The sequence below is a fragment of the Sphaerodactylus townsendi genome, linkage group LG17 (genome assembly GCF_021028975.2).
Source record: "Sphaerodactylus townsendi isolate TG3544 linkage group LG17, MPM_Stown_v2.3, whole genome shotgun sequence".
NCBI classification, from domain to species: Eukaryota; Metazoa; Chordata; class Lepidosauria; order Squamata; family Sphaerodactylidae; genus Sphaerodactylus; species Sphaerodactylus townsendi.
In genome coordinates, this window is record NC_059441.1 from 19,559,459 (window position 1) to 19,575,868 (window position 16,410).

The following is a 16,410-nucleotide window of genomic DNA, read 5'->3' on the forward strand; positions in this document are numbered from 1 at the left end:
AAGGAATTCACCTGCCCTTCTCAAGTTCCACTCCCACAGTCTCCCAGGTCTTTCACAACCCACAGCCAGCAACTCTACCTCAACCCTCTGAGGTAGGTAAGGTTAAGGGAATCCAATTGGCCCAAGCTTCTCGGGGGAGTTGAACTGGGGTCTCCCAGATCCAAGGCTGGCAGCACAACAGCTACATTCCCCAGGTGGAAGGGAAAGGGAGAGGATGCGAACGGAGAGAGCAGTTTAAGGGCCCAGTGAGTTCAGATCATGGTAGCAATAAGACTTCAACCGGGGATTGGTAGTTCCCTCTTCAATCTCTCTTTATCACTCTCTGCTTGCTCAATTAATAGGGGGAGACTGGCGTGCGGTTTAATCAGCCTAAATCGCAAACCCTATCAATTAACGCTTGCAGCCCTGATTTTAAGATCACCACAGCAAGTGCATCACTGCATCACATTTGGCTTTTGTATCCTCTATTCTCTCCCTTTCTATTTGGGGACAAGGCAGGAATGTTCCCCTCAGCCCCCTTGCTGTCTGTTTCTAATAATAATAATAATAATAATAATAATAATAATAAGCCTTTATTTGGCATAACAATAATCATAACACAATAAAAAACCTGAGATAAAAGGTATACAAATACAAAGGTTTAAGATAAAAAGTATACAAATACAAAGGTTTAAGATAAAATATAAATTATTGATTGTGCATCACCTCCAGTAAAAATTGTGCAACCACCCACAAGTTTCATTGTCAGAATTGTCCAGGAAGGAAGTCTACTCTGATTCTTCCATTTCACTAGGCATCCTAGAAAGAATGTTGGAATATTTTGATCTGATATTAGCAGATTTTAGGGCAGCAGCAGTTGATGCCAATGTTTCAATTTGTTGTTCACCACAAGAGCATACCCTTTCGGCCACTTCAAGTTGTTAAATCTACCACTCTAATGCTGAGGGGAAACATTGAAGCGAAAGCAAGTGAGGCTCTTTCTCTGCATTGGATTAGTCAAAAATACAAATAGGGAGCCATCCTGTTTTGATATAGGGTATTGAAAGATGGCAGAACAAGTTTTCATAGCAGCCCTAAATAAATTAATCCATTCGCTTCCAACACCTTTTGTTTTAACAACAGGATTCTGAACTAGATAGCGGAAAAGCGAATGAGATATACCAAGTGATTCAATCTTTCTTCGATCAGAGAGAACTATGTAATAGCCTGAGTATCAGACAAAAGTAGGTGAATCACGAGTGCTCATCATGCGAGAAATGCAGGCGGCCAAAATTTTAAAAGCTCTCAACCAAGCCCTATAAACCAATGAATTTTGGCCCAGTTCTAAACAACAGAGGTCGCGAGACACGGTACACACTCTGGCAGGCCCATAATTTCCACGGAAAATTTGGATTGACACATTCAAGGAGTCATTAACTGCTTGGAGCCAGATAGGTAACTCCATAAAGCAACCGCGCCTATCTTAGAGTTAAAGATTTTAGTGCTGCTGTATCAAGGAGTGGCCCTTTCCATAAAAAGAAGCGCAATGGCAGAATAACTGATGGTAGCACCTGCAATAGCAGCTTTTGTGGGCAACCAGGAGAGAAGCTATAAGAAAATGTAATTCCAAGATATTTGTATTGGTTAACCTGCTCCACTGGCACTTTATTAATCGCCCAGTTATGTTTTTTGTATTGTTTGGCAAAGATCAAAATCTTGGTCTTTTGATAATTGATGACTAGTCCGTTATCTGTACAGTACTGCCCATCTATTCAGCAGTCGCACTAAGTCCAACTTTTTGAGCGAGATAGAAGGATAATCATCAGCATATAGAAGTATTGGAATATGCCTTGAGCCTAATTTAGGGGCATGGTTATTAATTTCCAATAAGGCTGATGGAAGGTCACTCAAAAATAAATTGAAAAGGGTTGGTGCTAACACACAGCCTTGCCTCACACCTTTAAAGGTAGAAATAGAATCAGTCATGAGACCTTCACGTGTTTCTAATAATAGCACAGAGGGAGAGGTTCACTTCCTGGAGGCATCAGCCAGCTTTTATCCTGCGGACTTGCTTTTCTCCCCCCACCCCGCCCCGCCCCCATGATATCAATGAGCATGTGGAAGTAATTATTGTTAAAATGGTTGTGATTAAATGCAAAAGCACTGCCAAGATTTGTAACCATTCAGCTTTCTGTTTTAGGAGGGGGGTCTAGGAAAGGAAAAGAGGATGAAATGGTTACCATCCTTTGGTTGTCATTAACACTAAGTTCAAAATTTTGTTTTAATTTTGCTACACCACGGAAGGTGATCCGTAGATTACTGAAGCTTGACAACGTTCGTCATTGATTTCCATAGGTCAGGATTACACTCGATGTGACTTCTGAGTTCATTCATTTTGGGGGTTTTTTGTACATGGTACGAATGAGTGTTCTTTTAGACACTGCAGAGCTTGGGGTGGTCGGTTTGGGATATCATCCGAGAACAGCTTCTAAACCAAACTGACTGAACTACTCCAAAAGGAAACAGCGCTTCTCATTTTTAATGAGCTGAAGAAGAGAACAGTTTGGATTTATACCCTGCTTTTCTCAACCTAGGGAGCCTCATTGGTCAAATCTCCACCACCTTCTTACCCAGGTTTCAGAACGCAATCTAACCAGGTTTCTTGGACGACCTCCCCATTGCTTCTGCGTCAGATTCTGTTTCTGGTGCTTGTTCTCCCCGTTAACACGCATCCCGCCAGAACCTGGTTGCAAGTGGAGTAGACAGCATTGGCACGGTTCTGAGCTGATCCGAGGGGAGGGACAAGGGTTGAAACCCCTTGACTTTTTCCCCGCCGCGGAGCATGACGCAGCATTCGGGGAACCTGAAGTCGACCCACGTGGTCAGCGCAAGAACGAGACGAGACGCGGAGATAACATCTGGTGGAGATCGCCAGCAGCGGGAGCGCGGAGGTCCGTGTTCCTAGCGAGTCTCCCGCGTGCTGGTTCCTGGCACCTTTTATTGTGATTCTATCGGGGGCGTGTAGAAGGGAGGAACGGAGGGAGTTCCGAGAGCGGAGGTCGAGATCATCATGTGATGCAATGATCCTCACCTGGCTACGCATGAGAGGAGCCGCAGCCGCCTGCCTAATCCTCACCTGGGGCCAGACCATTGTCCCTGCTACCGTGACTGAGCCAGACAGTTCATGACCCGTGACTCATGGGGATGAGGAGTGGGGCGGTGACCAGAAGGTCAGAGGGAGCGAGGGTGTTCCAGCCACACCACGGTGCTGCTGGGTCAGCTGGTGCATTACTACATCTCCTCCTTTTACATTTTAGAAGGAGGCCGAAATCGAGGGCTGCATTTAGGGACGCTTTGTCTCCTCCGCCGTTTGGTCGAAGTTGACCAGCTGCTTGCAGCAACATTAGAACTTGGTTGGGCGGGCAGGGAGTCGAGGGGCTTTGCCATTACGTTACAGGCACATTAGATACACATTGAACGTAAACAAGACCAATTTATGCGGCATACAATCAAACCAATGGCAGAGCTGTACTATAGCACTTAACCATCCTCCGCAGCCAGCTCCAGAGGGCTTACCACCAATGGGGCAATACATCATGCTTTAGACTGGATACAACCTTTTGCACTCACGCACTTTCATAACCAATTGGGAGCATTGCAGATTAAAACAACACATATTATGTACATTCTCACAACCTTGGCGATGTAATAACAACAAGTAGTCAATAACGGCATGATTATCTAAGGTCGCTTGACGAAGTTCTTGCTGTTCGGAGGCCAGGGCGTTCAGAGCTGGAGGAGGGGAGCGACGGCCGCTGCGGGCTTCCGGATGGCGCTGAGGGTGGAAGATACGGCAGCAGAGAGTTTCGCAGACGGACGAATAACAATTAATCAACATCACTTCTAGAGTTAGATGATGCAGGTGGTTTGGTGGTTTCAATGTCAAACCATGAGAAAGTATGTCTGACAATCCATCAGGTGGCTGGAGGCAGCTGGAGAGTTCCAAGGTTAACGGTTTGTGGATGTTCCCGGCTGTAAATTCGTTCCAGCCGGGGCGGCGGGAGGAAGAGAGAACGGCGGTTGTAGATGAAGATCCTGCAGGGGTGACCATTGTCACCGGCGGGGTAGTTGTGTGAGTAGCTGCTGATGGCTGTGGAAATCTGCAGCCATAGCCGCAGAGGCTGCAACTTTGGGATTCTGGGTGTCCTGAGGCGGCCGGGTTGCCATGGAACCTTCGGGTTAGGCTGATCGAGCTCTGGCTTTGGCGGATCCTCTGGATCTTCAGGTCGCCCGATGTTATCAGGTCTGCTTGAAGCTATGTGGACGGGTAATTCGGGGACCTGCTCCATCTTCGCAGGCCTGGGCTGCCGGGCATCGCCTCGAGCTGGTCGGACATGCCTGGCTGGGATCCATAGAGGGCCTGTGGGAAGGACTGAAGCATACCCTCCCAGGTTATGGGGGCCGGTCCCCCGCCTTGCCCGGGTCTGGGAGCTGGCGGTAGTAGACCTTGGCGTGGGGGAGGGGTCTGACTGCCTGAAGTGTCTTTCACGGGTGATCTGTTGCCCTGATGGTAGGGCTAAATTTAAATGGTTGATGGTGAAGAGTACTTTGATACTGTCTGTTGTATGTGGCCTAAATGGGGCTACCCCTTTCTTTGGTTTGTTTGGCTAGAATTTCTTTGAAGGCGATTGCTCTCTCAATCCATTGCTTGCCCGGCGCTGTTGTAGGGAATTCGTGTTAGCACGATTCCCCAGTTGGTGCAAACTGGAGCATGGCTGCGGAGGAATATGCGGCGATTGTCCGCTTTTAGGCGGAGGGGGCGCCCATGACGGCCATGCATGCAAAGAGGTGCTGGATGATTGGTGGTTTCACCGGAGTGGGTGGCCCAGACGCTAATTCCTCGAAAGTAGGTATCTATATTACATGCAGGTGCTTCCAGGGGCTAGGGCAGGACCAGGGTTACGCCCCATTTGCCACAAGTCATTTTGCCAGGGCCCTCCTCGGCTTACCCCGGGTCTGACGAGGCCATATGATATTTCGAGCACAAGATTTCACCCATAGATTGTGCCTGCTGAGGGGATGCTACAGGATCGGCGAAAGTGCTTTTGCCCCTGGTGGAAGAAATCGTGATTGAAAGGGGTTGGAGAAGAGGGTGGAGATGAAGGCCTGTTCATGCCAGCTGGTTCCCTCTTCGCTGAGGGGCCTGAAGCGCGTGGTGGCTGCTGACATATGCTATCTACAAAGTATTGAGAGGTTCTGATGCCAGTAGGTTCCCAGAATGTCAGGAAGAGACTCATGAGGTTTAAGCTTCCATTCGGGGCGACCGGGTGGTGGTAGTGGGCTGCATCACGGCGCTTACGCCGCATTGGAATCGCACTCAAAGGTTGAAAGGTTGAGGGAAGGTTTGAAAGGCCAGAATGGCTGCGGGCGAAGTTCGGCCCGCTGGATGGAGGCTTGGGGCGGCGTAAGCGTCTGCCATTGGCCATTTTGTTGAATGCAATGGCGCCGACGCTTGCCCCGGCCGGCGAAGATGGTGGGGCCTTTGGAGTGGGACAGAGGCCTAACGGGACAGGGGCAGAGTGGAGGAGAGTGAGGCCAGGATCCGGGGAGGTGGAAGAGATCTCCCCTGACGCAAAATCCCTCCAGGCCAGCTGGAGGGGTGAAGAAGCCGCCTGAAGAGATGCTGGAATTCTGCTCTGTTTAGAGGCATGATGATTTTTTTTCGGGTCCCACCCCACCATTACCATGGTGCGCTGGACGCCTTTGGTTGATGAGATCTGGGCGCGAAGCTGGCCCGAGTGGAGAGATTTTTATGGGCACGCGAGGTAGGTAGAGCCACCACCAAGAAGGCTTTGCGCGGCCTGGTGTACCCTAGACCTCGCTGGGAGAGGGGAGTGTTCAAGAGGAAGAGGGAGAGAGTTGACTTTGAGGGGGACCCGATCCACCCATCGGGCGGCTAGGACCTCCCTTACCGCCCGAAAAGGCGCCTTTGTGCTTCTGGGTGAGTTGATCCTGTCTCCTGGCTTTGGCGCAGTGGGAGTAGCGAGAACAGGGGGCTGAGCAAAGGGGTAGTGAGGGCAAAGAAAGGACGGACCCAGTTGAGGGTTCCGAGCAGCTGCTGCAGCTGGAGTGAGGGTGGGTGTGTTCCGGATTGCATCTCTGCATGACAGGGTGAGTAGGCGGAGGAGTTTATGCCCCAGATACAAGAATGGCTCGCTCTTTGCACCTTCTCGAGCCATGTATAGGCCTGACTGTTTACCGTGCCGCCAGCAGCTTATCCACTGCGGGGATGGTCGCCATTAGGATATCATCCATATGTAATGGATGATTATATTCGGATGCTTTGGCTGTAAACGGGCTATAGGGCGTGATGGACAAAAAAACTGACACAAGGTGGGGACTGTTGAGCATCCCCTGGGGCAATACTTTCCATTGGCATTCGCCATGGGCTGCTGATGATTAAGCACCGCAATCGCGGAAAGTTTAAAATGTACCGGCCTCGAGAGAGGGGAATACAAAGAAACAATCTTTCTTGTGGTCAACAACCAGGACCTGGTAGTCCGGGAGGGGATAAGGTTGGGGCTGGGTAAACCGTGATTGAAGAGGGCCCATGGGTTGATGCAGGCATTTCATCTTGAGATCCCAGTAGCACCGCCATCGCCACTTCTTGCATCACAAAGACAGGCGCATTCCATGGTGATGTTGAGGTCTCAATGCGGCCTGCAGCCAGCTGTTCCTCCACGAAGCGGTGCATGGCAGTCAATTCTCTGGGCAGTGGCCACTGTTCTACCCATACCGTCTTGGTGGTCCATGGAGGGGAGGGCAGTGGGGCTGGCTTACTCCGCCTCGAAATTCCCATGGCAATGGGAGGGCGAAGAGCTGTCGCCTCGAAATTTGGGGCTTCCGCGGCCTTCCGCTCCCCTTCCTCTTCCCAGGTGCTAAATGTGCCCCAGCCGCCACTGATCAGGCCGCCTTCGTCACTCGCCGATGGTCGAGCCGAGCTCTCTGCAACTGGGCTTACCTGGGCCCTGAACTGTGTGTGAAGCGGGCGCATGGATGCCTTGGGGCGAGGGAGCTCAATGCAGCGGCTGCCCCGCGGAGGTTGTTCCTGAGGACACCCGCCCACATTGGGTGCGCGCTGGGTCTCGGCAAGTTTGCGGTCAGTGGCCCCGCAATAAGGGATAGTTCCTGTTTAAAGGTGAGAAGGTCTGGGACGGACCTCCCTGGGGTCTTCTCCTTGGGGAGACCCCCCGGTGTGGCTGCAGGCCCCTACTGGGTAGCCTGCAATCTCTAATGAGGTGTCCGGACTGGTGGCAACTGAAACACCCGCTTCGGCCGTTTCAGCAATGGAGAGGGCTGCGGTTAGAGGTCTGTGTAGGGTGAAAGACCCGACATCTGGCAAGCTTTAAGCACGTCGGCCAGTTCAGGTTCCTACTTCAGACCTGTGACTGCTTTGCGCATTCAGCGGAGGCGCTCTCCTGGCAAGATGCTTAAGGAGTTCGCCTCTGGGCTTCCTCGCTGTCAACCTGCCTTTTGAGAGCTTCCTGGAGCCTACCACAAACTCGGCGAGGGCTCTTGGGGTTTTGCCGATGGTGGAGAAGCCTGGGTGGGCTGGCCGGCATGAACCTTTGACAAACGCCTTGTAGGCGACTCGAGGCTGCATCGTATGGATGCAATTCCCAGGTAGGATAATCTGATTGTTGGGGTTACTGAAGGCATCGGCCGTGAAGTTGCAGCGGCGGTAGGCGCCGCCGAGGCTGCCTTGCTGAAGCACTGCTGGCGGAACTCGCCCCAGATCACAAATTGGCGCGAGGCCCAGGAGCAGCGGAGCAGGAGCCCAGTCGTCCGAACCATTATGATTCCCATGATCGTCTCTAGCATGCCCTCTTAATGTAGGGGTTAGTGACTCTACATTCCGCATCGCTTATGAGCTCAATGAGGATGTTATAGCTTAAGGGGCGTACTCGACAACTCGGTTAACAATGCCATCCTCCTCGTATCTGTGAAATGGACGGGCAATAATGCGCAGAATATCGTGGCATCGCTCTTCCGGCCAGGGTTTCGCAGATCGTGGGCTAATAATGCCTAAGCAGAGTTTTGAAACCCGCTACCATTACGTGGCTGACGGGAGGTGCGTGGCCGGAAAACGAAGGCGGAGCAGGAGTAGCGCTGGAGCCGCTGAGAATTTGAAATGGGCGAGGAGCAAGGGGGGCAGAAGGAGGACAGGCGCCCAATTTAGCGGTAGTAATAGAGAAAATTCCGGGTTGAAATTGAAGGTGAAAGATCGAAAGGAGGGCTGCCTACAGCAAGGCGCGAAGTTTCATAGGTCTGCAGGCTGATGGCTATTAACATTGTTCCATCGCCAGTAGCAGTGGACATCGGGCGCCAAGCAAGGCTCTGTGCTAAGAGTGCCCGATGTTTTCCAGTCCTAAGATTCAATGTCCCCTTCGGGTACCATGACATTGAGCTTCAATCTCTCAACCAATTTGGCGCAGCTCCCTCTCACGGAGATCTTGCCGCATTTTCGCTAACGCCAGTTCGCTAACGGCTTGTCATAAGCCCTGCTTTGCAAGCTCCCATACTCACCGTGTTCCGCCGGATCTAGAGAGTGTCCTAGACGCTGAAGTCTCTGACGCGCCGCATCCAGAGGACAGGCGACATCAAACGGTGGTCCCTGGATGCTACCATCCAGCGGACTTCGCATCAAGGCCCTTTCCCAGGCGACGGTGAGCAGGGTGGAGGTTCGAGATTCCGGTTTCGCACCAGCTTGAAGCTCCACTCCACGCGGTCAGCTTAAAGAACGACGAGACGCCGAGATAACATCTGGTGGAGATCGCCAGCAGCCGGAGCGCCGGAGGTCCGTTCCAGCGAAGTCTCCCGCTGCTGGTTCCTGGCACCTTTATTGTGATTCTATCGGGCGCAGAAGGGATGAACGGATGGAGTTCCGTCAGAGCGGGCGGTCGCGAGATCATCATGTGATGCATGATCTCACCTGGCTACGTGCGGAGAGGAGCGTAAGCGTCTGAGCCTAATCCTCACCTGGGGGCCAGACCATTGTCCCTGCGCCCGGTGACTGAGCCAGACAGTTCATGACCCGCGGACTATAGGGGATGAGGAGGGGGGGGGCAGCGACCAGAAGGTCAGAGCCGGTGAGGGTGTTCCAGCGCTCGACCACGGTGCTGCTGGGTCAGCGGTGCATTACTACAGAACCAATCATTGCTCCCTGTGCTGATGCAATGCGCACGCAGGATGTTTCCAGGTTTACCATTTGATCATGTTTTTACGCATGCGCAACCGCAAGGGACCGTCCACCCATCTACCGATCAAATGTTTAAACGATAAAACGTGAAAAATCACTGGTAACACATTGAGCAGCATAAGCATTCCTAAAGATAAACGTGTGACGTTTACACGGTTGTTTTTTGTTCATGCCAAAACTGGGAAATTTTCTGTGGGGGGGGGGGAGGTCCCGCCCCATCAAAGGATGCCAGCCAATCAGGGGAAGACCGGAGAAGCGAGATCCCCTGGTGGTGGGGATTGCTAAGAGTTCTGAAACCGGATGTGTCTGCTGTGGGCTCACTGCGGTGGGGAGGGAGAAACTCCGATGAAGAGGACACGGTTTCACAACAAACAGGTTTGGATCTGCATGCAATTTTCAAGTGGGGATTCGACCAATAAGGCAGCTGGCAAACTCCTTCCCCTCCTCTCCCTTGTGAGGTAGGTGGGACCAAGAGAGTTTGGAGGGAACTGTCATAGCCCAGCTGACTTCATGTGTAGGAGTGGGGAATCAAACTCAGTTCTCCAAATTAGAGTCCACCACGCTTAACTACAACATCATGCTGGCTGACCCAGACTTCTAGTAAGGTGATAACCCTCTCACTTCTCTCTGCCAGGGCAGAATTATCCATGTCCAAAATATTGGGATATTTGGTTAATATTGTAGAGTTTTCCCAATCTAGAAGAAAGATACAGAGTGCTACAAATAAATCTCCCAGGAAGTACATTGCAAAAAGTGAAATTTACATTCATTCAAATAGTTTCTGTTCTCAATCAGGTGGCAGTCGAAAGAGAAACTTAATTTAAAGAATACTTTTCCCCGTCACAAGTGGCTAGCTAATCCGGCATCATATGTATAGTATGTTTCTACAGGCATTGTTTCTACAGGAGAGGTATAGCTAAGGAGATGCACCAAATGGAATGACAGGATCACCCATTAGAAACAATGGGAGATGCTTGAACACCTATGGAAGATAATGGGAGTCAGGAACACTGGCTGACTTGCAAAGGCTCCACTGAAATACGTTACAGTGCAAAAAAAAAATTGCAACAAAAATGTGTAATGGATTTTCAGTGAAGGTCTCTGGACCCAGAGAGGCTGCTCCCCGGTGGAAAAATGTCCCCTGGGAATAGCAGAAGTGTTCTGGTACTTACAATTGTTTTTAAATCTTGATTTTATTGTAATTATGTTGTGTTAGAAACCACCCTGAGCCTGCAAGGTGAAGGACGGCAAATGGAATAAATGAAATAAAATAATAATTTAGAGGTAGGGAGAACTGAACTCATTGGAGCGAGGGCAGGATGAAAATTTGATAGACCGCACTGTAAGCATAACAAAAAATTGAATGCACTGAGCTCCAGATTACTCACAACTATGCACACACACACACACACACACAGTAATTTAAATATCCAAACTCCTTTCTCATGTTTTGTTCTATGTGTGGCAGAAAGGGGAGAGCTGAGCATCTCACTTTTGTGTGCATGGGTGAGCATTTTCTAAGGATCTGAGCATGCTCGGCAGGGGCAGGAAACGGAACAGACGGCAGCCCTGTGCAATGTCTGTTGAGGAAGCGAGCCCCACCTCAGCTTGAAAGAGAAAAAAATGGGTAAGACCAGCTGTGGTAAACAGGCAGCTGGGCAGAGATTTTTTAATTAAGCAATTAGTTCATGAAAAGCCGGCTGGCTAGGCCACGGTCCAGCTTCCGCTGAATAATCCTTGGGCTCCCACACAACCATCTTGCAAAGGAACTATTTTGGTTGTGACAATAAAGAGCACACAGGCCACCCTTTCTGAAGGACCCAGGCTGCAAGCACTCGGAGTGACTCGGCCAAACATCTTAGTATTTAATTACTAAGCATTAAATTAATAATTTGCAGCATTGAATGAACAGTGAGTTCTAATGAACGACAATAAATATTTTTCACTTGTGCTGAAGTGCACAAGATGGACTCTGTGCTCATTAATTACGTTGGAAAAAATATAGGCCCCTTCCGCACAGGCCAATAAATTTGGGCTGGGGATGGGGAAAAACCCACCCCGGGGAGGGGGACTTCGCATGGCTCCCACCTCTAAAGCCAGGCTTCCCTGTGCTAAGTCCCCCGAAACTTTTTTTTGAGAATCACACTATCCACAATTCTTTCGTTTCACCGCAGGTTGCAGTCGCTCGTGAGTGAACAGCTGCCCAGGAAGCGCTTTAATCAGCGCATTTCCCTTTGTTGGTAGGAGTCCTGCCTCTCAGCTGCGTCGCCACGCAGGGTTGCAGGGACAGCAGCATGGCTGGGGGGGGGGGGGCATGCATGCCTGTCTGCGTAACTACACAGCCAAGCTACACAGCCAAGCTACACAGCTACCATACAAAAAACACACCTCCCTGCAACTCGCATTGGGTTCCACAGGCTCTGTTCAGCATGCAAACAGGTAAACAGGAGAGAGGGTAATTTATCCCAACTGCAACCCACTCTGCCTGTGCTGTGCAGAAGGGGCCGTTGTTTCTCCAGCAGGAGTAGGGTTGCCTGGTCCCTTCTGGCCACCAGCAGGGGAGTAGGGTTGCCAGATCCAGGTTGGGAAACTCCTGAAGATTTTGGAGAGGAAAGGGGCCACAGCGGGGTACAAGGCCATAGAGTCCACCCTCCAAAGCAGCCATTTTCTCCAGAGAAACTGATCTGTGTGGTCTGGAGTTCAGTCATAATTCCAGGAGATCTCCAGGCCTCACCTGGAAGTTAGCAACCCTAGACAGGATTGCAACCTCTCTTCTTGAGGTGACCACAAATGTGGTATTTCAAGAGCACACGCAACAAGTTCTTTATCCATGGCACAAATTGCCTTTCTAATATCAACATAGAAGGAGGTTAGATGTTGAATTCAGCCCTCTCCTCCCCTCTTCTGTGCACAAGCATCTTTCTTCATCCTTAACATTTAAGAATGCCACCTTCCCTCCACCCCCAGAAGAGATCTTTAAAACTGTGCTAAACTTCAAGAGCATTGGAGACAGAGCTGGGTGGTTCCGGGCATGGACACTAGCCAATAGGCTGCCTCAACGCCACAATTATCTGCACTGATTCCCTGTAGCTTTCTGATTACAATTCAAAGAAGCTACACACGGTTCTGATTGTGTAGTGCTTTTTCTTCTTGGAAGAACACCATTCTCAAGGGGAAGGCCCAGTTTAGCCACAGTCACCAGGAAGGAACTTGCTGCCAGAGAGAACTAGCCACCAACTCCCCAGTTACTGTAGGGCAAGGAGGTGGATTCTCTAACCCCTGTCACCAGCCAAAAGTCCAAGAACCACTGGGGGGTTGTGCTCTGTCCCTGGGTGGGGGGAGGGAACAGTAACTGGAGCAGGTCAGTATGACCCCAACTGCATAAAAATGTGTTCTGATAATGACAGACTGGTCTCTTCTCCTCTTTCCTCCACATCCTTGGTATCTTTTTTCATTTATAAGCAACACCAAGGCAAGGTTTCTTGACCTATGCGAGGTAGCACAGTGTAGCAGCTAAAGGGTCTGGCATAGATCTTGGAGACATGGGTTTGAGTCCCCGCTCTGCCATGGAAGCTTGCTGGGTGGCCTTGGGCCAGCCCTTTTCTGTTGGCCTAAACTACCTCAAAAGGTTGTTGTGAGGACAAAACAGAGGAGAGGAGAACGATGTGGTAGGGAGAATAAGGTGCATCCCTCTGAGTTTTGGGGAGGGAGGGCAGGATTAAAAACAGATGAAATGCAGGATTAAAAACAGGGAGGGCAGGATTAAAAACAGATGAAAACAAAAACGAGACACCGCCAGAAATGTCTGCAGCCTGAAAGAAAAGAGGTGCAACATAGAGGAATAATGGAGAAAGGAAGTTCAGCCACTATATGTAATTGGCAGTCTGGAGCACCAAATAAGAGCATTACCAGAGGAAACTTATAAACTGGGAACTGTGGACTAAATATATTTCTAAGGTTAATGATGTAAATATCTCACCGGTCGAACATTAAATGAGGAACTGATTATCCCCTATTACCGTGTGTAGTAAACTTCTGTTAGTTGAAAAGATGAATATATAAGAACATAAGAAGATGTCTGCTGGATCAGACCAGAGTCCATCTAGTCCAGGGGAAGGGAACCTGCGGCTCTCCAGATGTTCAGGAACTACAATTCCCATCAGCCCCTACCAGCATGGCCAATTGGCCATGCTGACAGAGGCTGATGGGAATTGTAGTTCCTGAACATTTGGAGAGCCGCAGGTTCCCTACCCCTGATCTAGTCCAGCACTCTGCTACTCGCAATGGCCGACCAGATGCCTTTGGGAGCTCACATGCAGGATGTGAAAGCAATGGCCTTCTGCTGCTGCTCCCGAGCACCTGGTCTGCTAAAGCATTTGCAACCTCAGATCAAGGAGGTGTCATATAATATATAAGGTGTCATGTAGCTGAAGGAGAAGTCCACTAAAATGAAAAGGAAAGAATAAGTGAAAATAGAATTATACATTATAAGAATAGAAAGTATAGAAGAAGAAGAGAAGAGTTTTGGATTTATATCCCCCCTTTCTCTCCTGCAGGAGACTCAAAGGGGCTTACAATCTCCTTGCCCTTCCCCCCTCACAACAAACACCCTGTGAGGTGAATGGGGCTGAGAGAGCTCCGAGAAGCTGTGACTAGCCCAAGGTCACCCAGCTGGTGTGTGTGGGAGTGCACAGGCTAATCTGAATTCCCCAGATAAGCCTCCACAGCTCAGGTGGCAGAGCTGGGAATTAAACCCAGTTCCTCCAGATTAGATACACAAGCTCTTAACCTCCTACGCCACTGTACTTTCATGTACAAGCATTCTTTCCTTTGGGTCAAATTGAATTTGTTTTGTATTTGTCTGTTAAATGAATGTTTATGTTTTATTTCAATTACAGTTTACAAAAATGTAGAGGAATAAATGCACACAAACTTAAACTCGTGCGGAAATTCCCCTTTCTCAGGGAGGGATCTGTGTGCGTGGGGTCTCATTGGCAAAAAGAACTTCAGCTTGTTCCTACTCCGATCCTCTGGCGCTCTATTCTCCTTCTGGGTTACCTGCAGTGCTGAGAACATCTTTAGGTGTGTTATAAGTGGTGGGAAGTTCAGAACTAGGAAGGGAAGCAGCAGGAGAGCATCATACCTTGTTTGGAGCTTTCAGGCTCCCAAGGTTTATGAGTGCCCTGTGGAAAACCTTCCCTTGGCTTGCAGTGCTTCATGGCTAGACAGTGGGGGAAGCTGCCTGCTTGAATGTTCATTCCTCCATCTCCCAATGTTCAACTTCCTTCATGTGCAAAACCAAATTGCCTGGGGGGAGAGAGTTTAGTCTAGCCCAGTGGTGGCGAACCTACGGCACGGGTGCCAGAGGTGGCACTCAGAGCCCTCTCTGTGGGCATGCACAGAGTCCCCCACACACACACATCTAGGCTGACCTGGGCCACTGGGCTCGATTATTAGCATTAAACATAAGACTGTAAGGAATTCCATAGACGCAGAAATAAAAGGCTTTGGGAGTAAAAGTCCATTTATTAAGACATCTTAGAAAGCTCAAGTACACGCAGTGGCAGGAATGGCACTTCCCGCCAGAAGCACAGGTTATAACACCATTCACCCCATCCCCCCTTCCTGCTTCCCATGGGAACGGAGTCTTCATCTCCCGCGCAAAGATAAAGTCTCCGCCGATGCATCTGGCCCATCGCCCGGGCTGTGGAATGCACTCAAGGTTACTTCACCATCAACACCATTGAATCCTAGTTTTGGGGAAGCAGTGTAGGTAACCCTGTTAAGCGCTGTTAAACCCCACTGATTTTCATGCGAAGAACTAAAGCACAATCCTTTACCTGGGAGTAAGCTCGGTTGCTGGCAATGGGGCTTGTTTCTGCGTAAACCCTCCTAGGGTCATGATTCACCCGTTGGAAGAGTTGCACGGTTGCTTCAAAGCAAAGCCACCGACTACCACCAAGCTTACTCCTGAGTAACGCACGCCTTGGAGCCAACCATTTTTCTAAACGAAAACCTCAATATTCAGGTTAAATTGCCATGTTGACACTTTGCGATAAATAAGTGGGTTTTGGGTTGCAATTTGGGCACTCGGTCTCAAAAAGGTTTGCCATCACTGGTCTAGCCTTTCTCTTGACAGTAGGGGGAAGGGTCTTCCTGGTGCATTCCAGGAAAGGGTTTAACATTTGTGCAGACTGAGTAAAACTGGCTTGACAGGACTGAGAGGTGTGGCAAGGGCCCAAGATGGATGTGTATCCACTCCAAGTGGCTTTAAAAGGCCTGTGCTCCATCTTCTATGCTCAAGACGCTTTCTTGACACCCGGTGAACTCCCTACCCGGCTGCCTGTTTATTTTCAAGCTGGTAAATCTTCACTCTGACTCCATGGGAAGTGTCTACTCAGGGAAGCTAATGCAAACCAGCAGGAAGCTTTCTGTACAGTACAAATTCTCTTGCCATGATGTCATTTGTATGGCTGGCTGGGGCAGAGACTTTGCTGGGATTTTCTTGTCTGCGATGCACAGTCAGCCTGGATGGACCCCTTGAATGTTATCTATGGCTTGGGATATCTAACCAAAGAAAAAAGGATTGGCTGATTTTTTTTAACATGACCCCAAGAGCTTAATTGCTCTCTTCAAGTCCTGCTTAGGCTGTGTTCCCAAGAAAACTGATGTGTGTTGTGGGTTTTCCGGACTCTGCGACCTAGATCTCGTAGTTTTTGCTCCTAACATTTTGCCCACATCTATGGCTGGCATCTTCAGAGGCAGGTCACAGTAAGATGTGTTTCTCTCCATTAACAAAAACTACCAGAACACAGCCTGGAAAATCCACAACACCCAGCTGATTCCAGCCATTAACTCTTTCACCAATAAACTGATGATGTATTGTCAAAGGCTTTCACGGCCGGAATCACTGGGGTGTTGTGTGGTTTCCAGGCTGTATGGTCGTGTTCTAGTAGCATTTTCTCCTGTTTTGCCTGCATCCGTGGCTGGCATCTTAGGATCTGAAGATGCCAGCCACAGATGCAGGTGAGACATCAGGAGAAAATGCTACTAGAACACGGCCATACAGCCTGGAAACCACACAACACCCGAAACTGATGATGGTCCGCAGGATGAATGCAGGTCTCTGTTTACAGCAGAGACCTACATTCCACCAGGCATTTTCTTGTGCA